The sequence below is a fragment of the Lissotriton vulgaris genome, chromosome 12 (genome assembly GCF_964263255.1).
Source record: "Lissotriton vulgaris chromosome 12, aLisVul1.2, whole genome shotgun sequence".
In the NCBI taxonomy this organism is placed as follows: Eukaryota; Metazoa; Chordata; class Amphibia; order Caudata; family Salamandridae; genus Lissotriton; species Lissotriton vulgaris.
This window is the reverse complement of record NC_141700.1, coordinates 786,117,232-786,131,967: the sequence shown is the minus strand read 5'-3', so window position 1 is coordinate 786,131,967 and position 14,736 is coordinate 786,117,232. Positions and strand designations below refer to the sequence as shown.

General features: G+C 47.9%; 1 protein-coding gene across 1 annotated transcript in view; it reads left to right on the top strand.

Moving 5' to 3' along the window:
• The first annotated feature begins 5,587 nt into the window (after window positions 1-5,587).
• LOC147678716 (phospholipid scramblase 2-like) overlaps window positions 5,588-14,736 on the top strand; it is a 185,347-nt gene continuing 176,198 nt past the window's right edge. The window contains exon 1 of the mRNA XM_086946174.1: window positions 5,588-5,708. The gene's annotated coding sequence lies outside the window, so the exon portion shown is untranslated. The remainder of the gene's footprint in view (window positions 5,709-14,736) is intronic.

The following is a 14,736-nucleotide window of genomic DNA, read 5'->3' as shown; positions in this document are numbered from 1 at the left end:
AGGGGTAAAAATTACTATTTCCACTCCGGAGACTGCAACAGTAGGGAAAGCGTTGGATAGATTAGGGGTAAAATTTACTATTCCGACTCCACAGAGTGCAACAGTAGGGAAAGCGTTGGATAGCGTAGGGGTAAAAATTACTATTCCCACTCCAGAGAGTGCAACATTAGAGAAAGCGTTGGATAGCGTAGGAGTAAAAATGACTATTCCCACTCCAGAGAGTGCAACAGTAGGGAAAGCATTGGATAGCGTAGGGGTACAAATTACTATTCCCAATCCAGAGAGTGCAACAGTAGGGAAAGGGTTGGATAGCGAGGGGTAAAAATTACTATTCCCACTCTCGAGAGTGCAACAGTAGGGAAAGCTTTGGATAGCGTAGGGGTAAAAATTACTATTCCCACTCCAGAGAGTGCAACAGTAGGGAAAGTGTTGGATAGCGTAGGGGTAAAAATTACTATTCCGACTCCACAGAGTGCAACAGTAGAGAAAGCATTGGATAGCGTAAGGGTAAAAATTACTATTCCCACTCCAGAGAGTGCAACAGTAGGGAAAGCATTTGGATAGTGTAGGAGTAAAAATTACTATTCCCGCTCCAGAGAGTGCAACAGTAGGGAAAGTGTTGGATAGCGTAGGGGTAAAATTTACTATTCCCACTCCAGAGAGTGCAACAGTAGGGAAAGCTTTGGATAGCGTAGGGGTAAAAATTACTATTCCCACTCCAGAGAGTGCAACAGTAGGGAAAGCGTTGGATAGTGTAGGGGTAACAATTACTATTCCAACTCTAGAGACTGCAACAGTAGGGAAAGTGTTGGATAGCGTAGGGGTTAAAATAACATACTTATAAATAAAAGCTTTTTTTAGTAATAAAAATAAAATCTATTAAATAAATAGACACCATACACAATACCTATACATAATTATTAAAGACATGATTACCAAAATATATTTAACCAAAAATAAATATTTAAAAATACCATTTTATAATATTTCATTACCAATTAATAATTATTTTTCAAATATATTATTAAAAAAACAATTAATTTAAAAACATTATTACTTAATTGCATTTAAATTACTTCCCACCATATTCCCCTATAAACCCACTACCCGCAACAGAACACATTTATCTATTTATGAATTAATTAAAATTATTTACCAATAATTAAAATTAATTACCAAATAATTAAAATTAATTATCAATTAATTGAAATTAATTAGCAATAATTACAAATAAATTATAATTCCTACTAATTAATAATTAAACATAATTACATTACTTCCCACCCTATTTCCCTATAAACCGACAACCCGCTACAGAACATATATCAATTAATCAATTAATTAAAATAAATTACCAATTAATTAAATTTATTTACCAATGATTAAAAAAAATTTATTAATAACTACTAATTAATAATTAATTTTTTCATAATTAAATTACTTCCCACCCTATTCCCCTATAAACCCACAACCCGCTACAGAACATCTTTATCAATTAATTAAAATTAATTTCCAATTAATTAAAATAATTAGCAATTAATTAAAATTAATTTATAATTCCTATTAATTAATAATTAATTAAACATAATTAAATTACTTCCCACACTATTCTCCTATAAACCCACAACCCGCTCCGGTACTAAAACATATAATTTGCTTATAAATAAATGTTTTAATATATTTAATTAATACACATATAATATTATTTATTTTAAATACTTAAGTAAAACATATAACACATACATAATAAAATACAAAATAATTATACAAATATCGATATTAGTGTCATCGAAATTAGTGACATCGATATATATGCTATCGATATTACTAACTTCGATATTACTTACATCGATATGAAGAATTTCGATATTACTTACCTTAGGGTCGATATTCTGTCCAACGATATTCTTGACATCGATATTCTACACCTTCAAAATTTCAAACACGATATTTTGGTAGGTCGATATTTACAACTCGATGTTTTGACTGTGTACCATTCCCTCACTTCATGATGTCACAATGTATAGAACTGTGCACTATGATGGTACCAGCAAAGCATTGAAAGACTGTTGTTTTATGATTGCAGAATATAAAGTTTCCTGAAGAAGGGCACAGCCCGAAATGTATTGGGCATAACATTTGAAATACATGATAAAATAAATTAACATTCGAAGAAAAATACATTAGAATAAATCAGATTTAAATTGGAAAAACACTTGTTTGAACGTCAATTAATGTTTTGATTTGAATGCATCCTGTAGATGTTTTCCACTGAGAGGGATAACGCAAGTATTGGGAATTACCTTCACCCTCTTAGTCAGGAGGGTTAACCAGGTTGCACTTACCTACCAGTTTACTCAGTCTACCACATCTTTACCAGGTGTGCGATTGTCCTAAATCAATTGGATACCTTATTGTGGAGTCACATTTGCTTCACAAGTAGAAACGTATTGCTGATGTTTTCTCCCTTTTAAGGACTTGACTATGAGATTTTGTTGCAAGACCCAGCACTCCAGACACACCTTACCCTCTCCTGGGCTCAGAGACCCTGTGCCTCTAGAGACGCACCTCTTCCTCCCCTCAGCTCCCAGTTCTGCTGCCCCACCACCTGACTCAAGAGACCACCAGTAGGTAGTTATAGTTAGAACTTAGTTTCCATAGGAAAAGTGATTTTCGATTTGCCAATATCTTTGGTACCGTTAGATGAATCTTCGCGAAATTTTCAAAATTAAAGGGGCACTTCGTTAGCTCCTGTCTTGAAAGTTTCAGAGTGATTCGTCAAGCAGGGGCCGAGAAAAAATGAGGTCCCAAAACGCGTTTTCCCCATGTTAATTTCCATTAAAAAAATTGGAACAGGCTACAGCCAGAAATGCTGAACGGAATTATACCAAATTTGGCCAAAAGGTAGGTCTTGGTTTTTTAATGGTGTAAATCCGTTCAGTAGTTCCTGAGAAATTAAAAAAAGAAAAATATCAACATCTGAGCACAGGTTTGTGAACCCTCCCGGGCACGAGCTTCACTCTGATTGGCTGCCAGCACTCTAATCCAGAATGTGTTTGCAGCCATCTTGTGACTCCTTAACCGCATTGGGGTTGCGAATCCTGCTGGGAAAAAAAACAAAGCGTAGGCTTTGTGCCTCGTTATTTCTAAGCCAGGTGCTGGGGGCAATGCCAAGATATATTTTGCCTGGGGGACTGCCACCTCCCCGGGGCTTCATTCATTGTGTGTGGGCGCATGCAATCCCTCCGCAATCCCCAGGGACTGCCACCTCCCCAGGGCTTCCAATAAAATGCATGGGGGGGGCTCCTGGCCCACCCATGCTGCCACAGGGACCGCCACCTCCCCGGGCATTCTTTTATAAGCAAGGGAGGCCTCACAGGCTCCCAAAGGCCCGGGGACTGCCACCTCCCCGGGGGCTTAATTTAATTTTTAAAAATGTGCGTGGGGGTTCCTGCCCCCGCCCCCCCCCCCACACACTGCCTGAGGACCCTAGGACACAAGTGGACTTCATCGTCCGAGCAGCCTTTATCCACTGGTCATATTTGTGGCCCTTTTCTTTTAACTCTGGGCAAGGCTGTCCATAATTAAAGTTGGATTGAGGGTATCCTTTGAACCAGTTTTATGTCACTATTTCTGCACTTTTATTCACATATTTTAATCCCATGTTTTGCATTTTCTTTATGTGTTGTATTGTCTTCCCCCTCCCTATTGCTCCACCTGCAGAGTTGGCGAGCGCAGAGGTGTGTTAACAGCCCTATGACGAAGCATGACACAGCTTGCTGTGTGTGAGTGCAGTTTTATTCACCTAGGTATTCCCCCTGGGACCTTGTTAAATAACAGCGATCTAGCCTCAATAGTTCTACTTCCTTGTTGCGTGTTGATGGTCAGTGACATCACTGATGACATAAATGATGACATGTCAAATGACATCACTGATGACATCATCCACGTGATAATCTGATGCTCTTCCTCATACCCTAATATAACCTTCGATACACCCAATCTAAAATCCAGACTACCGTTTTTGAAACCATAGACACACCAATATCAGTACTTCCTAACCACTCACTGATTCCTAGGTCTACACACACATCCATTCATTCACCCATACAGTCACTCATACATGCAGGCACCCATTAATATGTACTCACATACCTATGCAGACACTCGCACACCGCTACTCATCCATAGAGTTACTCACACACCTAGTCAGTCATGCAAAGAATCAACCGCACTCCTATTTACTCACTTCTACAGTTATATACACACAACCTCATGTATTCAAACATATACTATCACATACTTACTCTCTTATACAATTACTGATACAAGCACACACTCGTCCACACAGGTACTCTCACAATCACTCACTCTTACATATAGTAATTTATATACTCCAACACTCACATATTCTGCCTTTCACATATAGAGTTACTCACATATGTACCACTGTGACATCCATTCACTCACCAACACATCCATACACATACTCACCCACCCATACAGCCCAACACAGATGCACTCTTGAATCCATATCCCCAGTGAATCACCCAGTCACACATCCATGCATGGAGTCACACATCCCCATCCACCCACACAGACACTTAGGCACCCATACAGGCGCTCAGACAACCAATCAATAACCCATATAGACACTCATTTAGCTACTCACCAACCCATGCAACCACACACACATCAACTGACAAAATAAACTATGTGAATGTCAGTATCAGTCACTAACGAATGCATTCAATAAGACACATTTAATCACTCACTTATACAGTCAGTCATGCACCTACTAAATCATCCATTCAGACACTTATGCACCCACTCATTCTTCAATGCTCCTTGGCATATATATATATATATAAAACATATTTAAACTTTACAGAAACACACTGTCACTGGAGGATGTCATCAGTGATGTCATTTGAGATGTCATCAGTGATGTTATCAGTGATGTCACTGACCATTTCATAAACGATGTAATATGTGACGTCATCAGCAGTGCATTGGGGGTGCGCAAGTTATAGTTTGCTGAACTAACTATAACGGCCGGACGTATTTCTCTGGTTTTGTACGAGTGAAATGTCCAACTAACTATAACGTCCCTGAAACCTGTGGGTTTTTTCTGTGAAAAAAAAATAAAAAAATAAATATATATATATATATATATATATATATATATATATATATATATATATATATATATATATATACACACTCACTCTCTCTGTTTCGAAGTTCTTTAAAAATGTTTGTTATTGTACAAAATATTTTGTTTTAAGTACAGCTAACAATCGCACTGCTCTTCCTTTCCACTGCCCCTTAAGCCCCCTACATGCCCTGCTCACACCCCCAGACTTGCTGACCAAGCTTCACCTCTCCCGGCTCACAGCCCCCTCTCCTCCTTCCTCAAGGATGGCACCTCTCCCTCCACAGCTCACAGTCCCTCCACCACCTGCCTCCAGTCCTCACCCTGAGATCTCACATTCCCACTTCCCAGGCCCAGAGAAGACACGCCCCTTTTGGCGTCGGGGCTCCTCATTGGTCCGCTGCCTACAGCCCCGCCTCTGGGGTGGCAACCACACAACAGGAAAATATTCTTCACGAAGAAAGGGCAGCTGCGGTGCCTGAGCTGAGGGGTCCGGTGGGGGCAGAGGAGGGCCAGGAACCCCCCCAAGAGCGACGGGACCTGCTGCTGCAAGGTAAGGAGGGCATAGGGCCCCCCAGATTACAAGACCCCCACCCTCCCTGGAGAAGAGCACAGGGGCCCCCAGATTATAAACCCCCCCACCCTCCATGGAGAAGAGCACAGGGGCCCCCAGGTTAGAAGACCCCCTCCCTGGAGCAGAAAAGCATTGGGACCCCCAGATTAAACGATCCTATCCCTGGAGGAAAGGAGCAGAGGGGCCCAGGTTACAAGCCCCGTCCCCCCCCCCCCCCCCTCCCTGGAAAAGAAGAGCATAGGAGGCCCCCAGACTACAAGACCCCATCCCAGAGGAGAACAGAGGGCCCCTGGTTACAAGAATCTCCGCCCTGGACAAGAGCACAGGGCCCCCTGGTTAATAGATCCCCCTTCCTGGAGAAGAGCACAGGGGGGCCCTGGTTACAAGAACCCCTCCCCGGAGGAGAGGAGCAGAGGGGCCCTTGGTCACAAGACCCCTCCTCCCTCGAGAAGACTGACAGACAGAGGCCTGTGGCAGGCGCAGGGGTGTGACCAGGAGTGAGAGCAAAGACCCATCGGTGGCGGGGCAAAAAAGAGGGGGGGGGGGGGGCATACTGGAGCGTTCCCCACCTACACGGGGCGGGGGTATTTAATTTAAATATCTAGTTAGCCATAACTGTCATGTTATACCGGACACTCTCAGAAAGCCCGCGCATCATTGTATCTATATGTTTCCCTGCTCTCCCTTCAACTCGGCGCGCGCTCCGAAGCCCCAAAGTTGTGAATGGAGGAGCGAGCCGGTGCGCGGCGTCACGAGTCATTGTAAAGCGGTGTGATGTAAATACAGGCTAAGGCTGGCATTGGGAGCGGATACTATGGTGCAGCCTGGGGGGGGGGAGGGGGGTGGGGGTGTCGTTCTTGTCTCTTTGGCTGTCGTACTTCTATCTGTTGGTCTGATGATGTCATCCTGGTGTGAGCTCAAACCCGAGCTGTGGACCGAGGACAATCTGTGGCGCGCGGGGGGGGGGGGGGGGGGGGTGCTCTCCTGAACCCCTCTTTTGTTTCTGGGTGTTCCATTTCTCTCCCAGTTGGTGCCTGCATAGCACCTCGAAGCGTGTGCGCCCAGTGCAGAGCTATGTATGCAATCAGCCACAATACAGCGCCTTGGAGCTTCCGGTCACTCTGCAGCGCTTTACACGGCTGTGACGTGGGCACAACAAGCCTGGGCAGGGCAGCGGATTCGAACACAGGGGGGAGGGGGGTCGTCGGATATTTTTGCGTCTATGAAAAGTGTGTGTGTGGGGGTGGGGGGGGCATTGAGAATTAGGTCTAACCTGCACCACCACAGGAAGCCGCCCGCCCCTCTTTCATCAGCTGAGGGGCGTGTCCTGGCAGCAGTGATCCATACCAGGGGCGGGGCCTGTGCGGGTTGTGAGGAGTGACTGCTTCCCTCAGAAGCCACAGGGAGGGACGTGCTGGCACTGAGGGGAGTGAGGCTTCCTACAGAGCCACAGGGAGGGACATGCCGGAAATGTGGAGAAAGGCAAGCTGCGTCTTTGGAGACAGCACAGCTCCCCACAGAAACCTCATGGATGGGCTGGTTGGGGCTGTGGAGGTCAGGGAAACGTCATTTAGAAACCACAGGAAATGACGTACTGCAGTATGGAGGAAAAGAAAATAAAGCAGGAAATATTTCTACAACGAGTGACCTGCTGATGCCGTGGAGACCAAAAAAGAGCTTCCTGCGGAGACCACAAGGAGCGAAATGAGAGGGGAAAATCTGTGAGCCCGTGAACATGCTCTGTATTAGCGCCAGATCCTACTGGATCCCCCTCATTTCCGGCACTGACAAGGAGAGGCTGCTGGAGCTGTAGAAGCTGAAGACCTTTCTGCTGAAGCTGCAGGTAGGGACAAGCAGGGGCCCTGGACACAGAGAGGTTCCTGCAGAAGCCACAGGTGGGACAAGTCTGGGCGCTGGATACAGAGAGGCCCCTGTAGAAGCCACAGGTGGGACATGCTGGAACCATGGTCACAGCGGTTCCTTTAGAACCCACAGGTAGGGGTATGGTAGTACCTTGGATGCAGAGAGCTTCCTATAGAAGCCAGAGGTAGGTACATGCAGGGGCCATAGCAACAGAGCGGTTCCTGCGGAAGCCACAGGTAGGGGTATGGTAGGACCGTGGTCTTCTGCAGGAAGCTCTTGGAGTCCATGGTCTTAGCATGTCCCTGCCTGTGGCACTGCGGGAAGCTCTGTCTCCACGGGCCTGGCTTTTTTCCACCTGTGGTTCTGCTGGAAGCTCTCGGGGTCCACAGGCCCAGCATATCCCTACCCGTGGCTTCTGCAGGAAGCGGTCTGTGTTTCCATGGTCCCAGCATGTCCCACCTGAGGCTTTTGCGTGGAGCTCTCGGCGTCCACGGTCCCAGCATGTCCCACCTGAGGCTTCTGCGGAAAATTCCTGGTGTCCACGGTCCAGCATGTCCCACCTGTGGCTTTTGCATGAAGGTTTCGGTGTCCATGGTCCCAGCATGTCCCACCTGTGGCTTCTGCGTGAAGCTCTCAGCGTCCATGGTCCCAGCATGTCCCTGCCTGTGACTTCTGCTGGAAGCTCACACTGTCCACAGTCCCAACATGTCCCACCTGTAGCTTCTGCTGGAAGCTCTTGGCATCCATGGTCCCAGCATGTCCCATCTGTTGCTTTTGCGTGAAGCTCTCAGCGTCCACGGTCCCAGCATGTCCCACCTGAAGCTTCTGCTGGAAGCTCTCGGCGTCCACGGTCCCAGCATGTCCCACCTGAGGCTTTTGCGTGAAGCTCTCAGCGCCCGCGGTCCCAGCATGTCCCACCTGTAGCTTCTGCGGGAAGCTCTCGGCGTCCACGGTCCCAGCATGTCCCCCCTGTGGCTTCTATTGGAAGCTCTCGGCGTCAACGGTCCCAGCATGTTCCACCTGCAGCTTCTGCGGGAAGCTCTCGGCGTCCACGGTCCCAGCATGTCCCACCTGTAGCTTCTGCTGGAAGCTTGCAGTGTTCACGGTCCCAGCATGTCCCACCTGTGGCTTCTGCTCGAAGCTCACAGTGTTCACGGTCCCAGCATGTCCCACCTGTGGCTTCTGCTGGAAGCTCTCGGCATCCACGATCCCAGCATGTCCCACCCGTGGCTTCTGCTGGAAGCTCTCGGCGTTCACGGTCCCAGCATGTCCCACCTGTGGCTTCTGCTGGAAGCTCTCGGCGTCCACGGTCCCAGCATGTCCCACCTGTGGCTTCTGCAGGAAGTTCTCAGCGTCCACGGTCCCAGCATGTCCCACCCGTGGCTTCTGCTGGAAGCTCAGTGTCCACGGTCCCAGCATGTCCCACCCGTGGCTTCTGCTGGAAGCTCAGTGTCCACGGTCCCAGCATGTCCCACCTGTGGCTTCTGCGGGAAGCTCTCGGCGTCCACGGTCCCAGCATGTCCCACCTGTGGCTTCTGCTGGAAGCTCTCGGCGTCCACGGTCCCAGCATGTCCCACCTGTGGCTTCTGCAGGAAGCTCTCAGCGTCCACGGTCCCAGCATGTCCCACCCGTGGCTTCTGCTGGAAGCTCAGTGTCCACGGTCCCAGCATGTCCCACCCGTGGCTTCTGCTGGAAGCTCAGTGTCCACGGTCCCAGCATATCCCTGCCTATGACTTCTGCGTGAAGCTCTCAGCGTCCACGGTCCCAGCATGTCCCACCTGTGGCTTCTGCAGGAAGCTCTCAGCGTCCACGGTCCCAGCATGTCCCACCTGTGGCTTCTGCTGGAAACTCTCAGTGTCCACGGTCCCAGCATGTCCCACCCGTGGCTTCTGCTGGAAACTCTCAGTGTCCACGGTCCCAGCATGTCCCACCTGTGGCTTCTGCAGGAAGCTCTCAGCGTCCACGGTCCCATCATGTCCCACCTGTGGCTTCTGCTGGAAGCTCAGTGTCCACGGTCCCAGCATGTCCCACCCGTGGCTTCTGCTGGAAGCTCTCGGCGTCCACAGTCCCAGCATGTCCCACCCAAGGCTTCGTTCTGAAACCACCTTTTGGGATTAGCTGGGCCTATGGAGACCAAAGGCACTTCCTTGAAAAGCACCGGAAATGACAGGCTGGAGACAGAACCCACAGCAGGGGGGAATTCCAGGGTAAGGGAAATGCTGGGGCTGTGGAGACCAATAGAAGAAACTACAGACAAGAGGAAGGGGCATGTTATGGCTCTGGAGACTGAAGCCGTGGCGCAGACACTTCCAGGAGGGACAGGCTTGGCGGGGGGGGGGGGGGGGGACTTCTCACATCAGGGGGGGCTGGGGAGAGAATTTCTCACAGCCACAGCAAGGGGGGCTGGGGAGGGAAACTTCTCACAGGGGGGGGGGCTGGGGAGAGAATTTCTCACAACAGGGGGCTGGGGAGGGAACTTCTCATAGCAGAGGTGCTATGAAGAGAGCTTCTCACAGCAGGGCAGTGGGTTGTGGAGAGATCTTCTCACAGCAGGCTGTAGAGAACTCTTTAATGCATTGATTACTTTATAGTTCGAGACGTGAGGGGGGGGGGGGGGGTCGTGGAAGCGCTTCTTGTTGGGGGTGTTACTGAGTCTACAGGGAGGGCGATGCCTGTCCTGTCGGGAGAGCTCCTCGAACCAGGAAGTGCTTTGCTGCGAGGTAGGTGCTGGCGAGGAGAGAGGTGTGTTTTCTGGAGGTCTGTCTGTAGAGGGAGAGGTGGTGGAGACTTGCACTTTACAAGGAGGAACTTGCAGGGCTGTTGCCAGGGGAGTCCGCAGCGCTAATATAATTACCTTATTGACTGGTTAACTTGCTTCCCAGAATGCACTGCTCTCGGTAAAGAGGCCTCTCTGTGCCGTCCGGGTGAGCCCAGTTTGAAGCGGGCTGCAGAGGGGGGAGCAGCCTGGCCGGTGTCCAAAACAGAACAAAGAGGGGCAGAACCGCTAACCACAGGGGAGGGAGGGGGCAGGATGGAGGAGGAGGAGAGACGGAGGCGAAGGGAGAACCCAGCCAGGCACAGAGGGACCCAAGGCAGAAAGAGGGGGGGGGGGGCTGAAATTCAATCTGCAGCGGCACACATTTTCCAAATAAATTCTCCTAAACCGAGGCCCAACTTCCAGATTAATCTTCAAGTTTCAGGACTAGAGCTGCCCCGGGCTGTGGGAGCGATTCACCGAAAGTTTCTCAGAGTTCTGCCTGGCGCCCCTGCCATTGGCCGCAGGTGACCACGCCTCCTGTGTTGACATTACTTGAGTTTAGGTAAAACTTAGTGAAGTGTAAATAAACGTTGTCCTTTTCAGATATAATCATTTATTTACACCCCGCCCCCCCACCGCCGATCAGGGACTTGAGCTGGAAGCCGAGACAAAGAAAACCCTGAATGCCATCTTGTTCTTGTGAATCCATTGCCATAAAAGCAGTGATTGCATGAGGTTATTTAACCTCAAAAAAATACATTCCTGTCTGAATGGTGCCCCTGGGAACTCTTGTGGCATATAAAGTGTATTAAACCCAAGTTCCTTGGGTCTCAGAGTTGCCTTGTAGCCTATTCAGTTTAAGATCCTATATAAGGCCAAACATGGCTCTTAAATCATATTTTATATAAAATCGACCATGTTAATTTTAATACTCTTTACTGCCTTTGTTTACTTTGATTATCTGTCATGGATGGCTAAGTCCGCCCTAGAACACGTTTTAAAGTGATTTATTTTTTATGTATGCTTGTTTTAAGTATGCACTGTAAAGACAAAAATACTGAATTTTAGGTGATTTTCCTTACTTTTTGTTCCAGCTGGTGCTTTAAGATATTGGTCATGCCAGTAAAAAGGCGGCCAGGTGGCAGCCCTATCTGTCCAGGTGGTAATGCTGGTGCGAGCAAACCTCTTGTAGCTCGATTTGGACTTGGTAACCCAGTGTTTAAAGTACACCTTACCCTGTCTCCAGGCACTTTCCACCTTTCCAATCCCTTCTTGAGCACAATGACCTTTGTGCACACCAGCTAGTCTATTACTGGCTAGAGCGTTTCGTGCACACTGGCTAGTCTACTACTGGCTAGAACTTTTTTTGTGGAAACTGGCTAGTCTACTATTGGCTAGAACTTTTTTGTGCACACTGGCTAGTCTATTCCAGGCTAGAGCTTTTTGCGCACAGGCTAGTCTATTCCAGGCTAGAGCTTTGTGCACACCGGCTAGTCTATTCCAGGCTAGAGCTTTGTGCACACCGGCTAGTCTATTCCAGGCTAAAGCTTTGTGCACACTGCCTAGTCTATTCCAGGCTAGAGCTTTGTGCACACCGGCTAGTCTATTACTGGCTAGAGCTTTGTGCACACCGGCTAGTCTATTCCAGGCTAGAGCTTTGTGCACACTGGCTAGTTTATTCCAGGCTAGAGCTTTGTGCACACCGGCTAGTCTATTCCAGGCTAGAGCTTTGTGCACACTGCCTAGTCTATTACTGGCTAGAGCTTTGTGCACACTGCCTAGTCTATTCCAGGCTAGAGCTTTGTGCACACTGGCTAGTCTATTACTGGGTAGAGCTTTTTGCACACTGGCTAGTCTATCACTGGCTAGAGCTTTGTGCACACTGGCTTGTCTATTACTGGCTAGAGCTTTGTGCACACTGGCTTGTCTATTACTGGATAGAGCTTTTTGCACACTGGCTAGTCTATTACTGGCTAGAGCTTTGTGCACACTGGCTTGTCTATTACTGGATATAGCTTTGTGCACACTGGCTAGTCTATTACTGGATAGAGCTTTATGCACACTGGCTAGTCTATCACTGGCTAGAGGTTGCTGCATGCCGGCTAGTCTATCAATGGCTAGAGCTTTGTGCACACTGGTTAGTCTATTACTGGATAGAGCTTTGTGCACACTGGCTAGTCTATTACTGGATAGAGCTTTGTGCTCACTGGCTAGTCTATCACTGGCTAGAGGTTGCTGCATGCCGGCTAGTCTATCAATGGCTAGAGCTTTGTGCACACTGGTTAGTCTATTACTGGATAGAGCTTTGTGCACACTGGCTAGTCTATTCCACGCAAGAGCTTTGTGCACACTGGCTAGTCTATTACTGGCTAGAGGTTGGTGCACACCGGCTAGTCTATTACAGGCTAGAGCTTTGTGCACACTGGCTAGTCTATTACTGGATAGAGCTTTATGCACACTGGCTAGTCTATCACTGGCTAGAGGTTGCTGCATGCCGGCTAGTCTATCAATGGCTAGAGCTTTGTGCACACTGGTTAGTCTATTACTGGATAGAGCTTTGTGCACACTGGCTAGTCTATTACTGGATAGAGCTTTGTGCACACTGGCTAGTCTATTACTGGATAGAGCTTTGTGCACACTGGAGCTTTGTGCACACTGGCTAGTCTATTCCATGCTAGAGCTTTGTGCACACCGGCTAGTCTATTACTGGTTAGAGCTTTGTGCACGCCGGCTAGTCTATTACTGGATAGAGCTTTGTGCACACTGGCTAGTCTATTCCAGGCTAGAGCTTTGTGCACACTGGCTAGTCTATTCCAGGCTAGAGCTTTGTGCACACTGGCTAGTCTATCACTGGCTAGAGCTTTGTGCACACTGGCTTGTCTATTACTGGATAGAGCTTTGTGCACACCGGCTAGTCTATTCCAGGCTAGAGCTTTGTGCACACTGGCTTGTCTATTACTGGCTAGAGCTTTGTGCACACTGGCTTGTCTATTACTGGATAGAGCTTTGTGCACACTGGCTAGTCTATTCCACGCAAGAGCTTTGTGCACACTGGCTAGTCTATCACTGGCTAGAGGTTGCTGCACGCCGGCTAGTCGATTACTGGCTAGAGCTTTGTGCACGCCGTCTAGTCTATCACTAGCTAGAGGTTGGTGCACACCGTCTAGTCTATCACTAGCTAGAGGTTGGTGCACACCGGCTAGTCTATTACTGGCTAGAGCTTTGTGCACACCGGCTAGTCTATTACTGGCTAGAGCTTTGTGCACACCGGCTAGTCCATTACTGGCTAGAGGTTGCTGCACACCGGCTAGTCTACTACTGGCTAGAGCTTTGTGCACACCGGCTCGTCCATTACTGGCTAGAGGTTGGTGCAATCCGGCTAGTCCCTGTTGCACACTGACTGGACTGGTTATGTTCTGGCTGAAACTCTGAAATCTGTGATCCCTTGAGGATGGAGGGACCCCCCCCCCACAAACAAACCTCAGCCGAAACGTAAAACCGCAGAGCAGAACATTCTGAAATAATATGGTAAATACAAAAGCTGCTTTCCCTCAAAACCTAATAAAAGCAGAAATAATACAAACCAAGAAACTACTGGAGACTGTAAAACCTCTAAGCCACTGAGCCATCCACTGACACCAACTGTACTGGAATAACAACAAAATGCTTTGACGATGAATAAAATAAGCATTGGAATAGCCAATAGGTCTTGCCTTTGGGACCGTATAATTGTTTATCCTGGCATCACATACTCCCCTTTGGACTGCTGACTGATGGCTGCCCGGGTACCCTCGATAGAAAACAACAACATGAAGTCATGTGCAAAGACGAGCAAAACTGTATTGTTGGTATGAACTTGCTGTGTAAAAACCACCAGTATATAAATAAACTGCGGCAGTTGCGCATGATGTGAGCTCCGCCATGACTCACTATACTCAGATTCCAGAGGGTGCCATGACAAGAGAGAGTGGCTTATCCAGGATTTGGTCTGTGTTCTGGGATCTCGGGTTATTCAGAGAGTGCAACATTAGAGAAAGCGTTGGATAGCGTAGGAGTAAAAATGACTATTCCCACTCCAGAGAGTGCAACAGTAGGGAAAGCATTGGATAGCGTAGGGGTACAAATTACTATTCCCAATCCAGAGAGTGCAACAGTAGGGAAAGGGTTGGATAGCGAGGGGTAAAAATTACTATTCCCACTCTCGAGAGTGCAACAGTAGGGAAAGCTTTGGATAGCGTAGGGGTAAAAATTACTATTCCCACTCCAGAGAGTGCAACAGTAGGGAAAGTGTTGGATAGCGTAGGGGTAAAAATTACTATTCCGACTCCACAGAGTGCAACAGTAGAGAAAGCATTGGATAGCGTAAGGGTAAAAATTACTATTCCC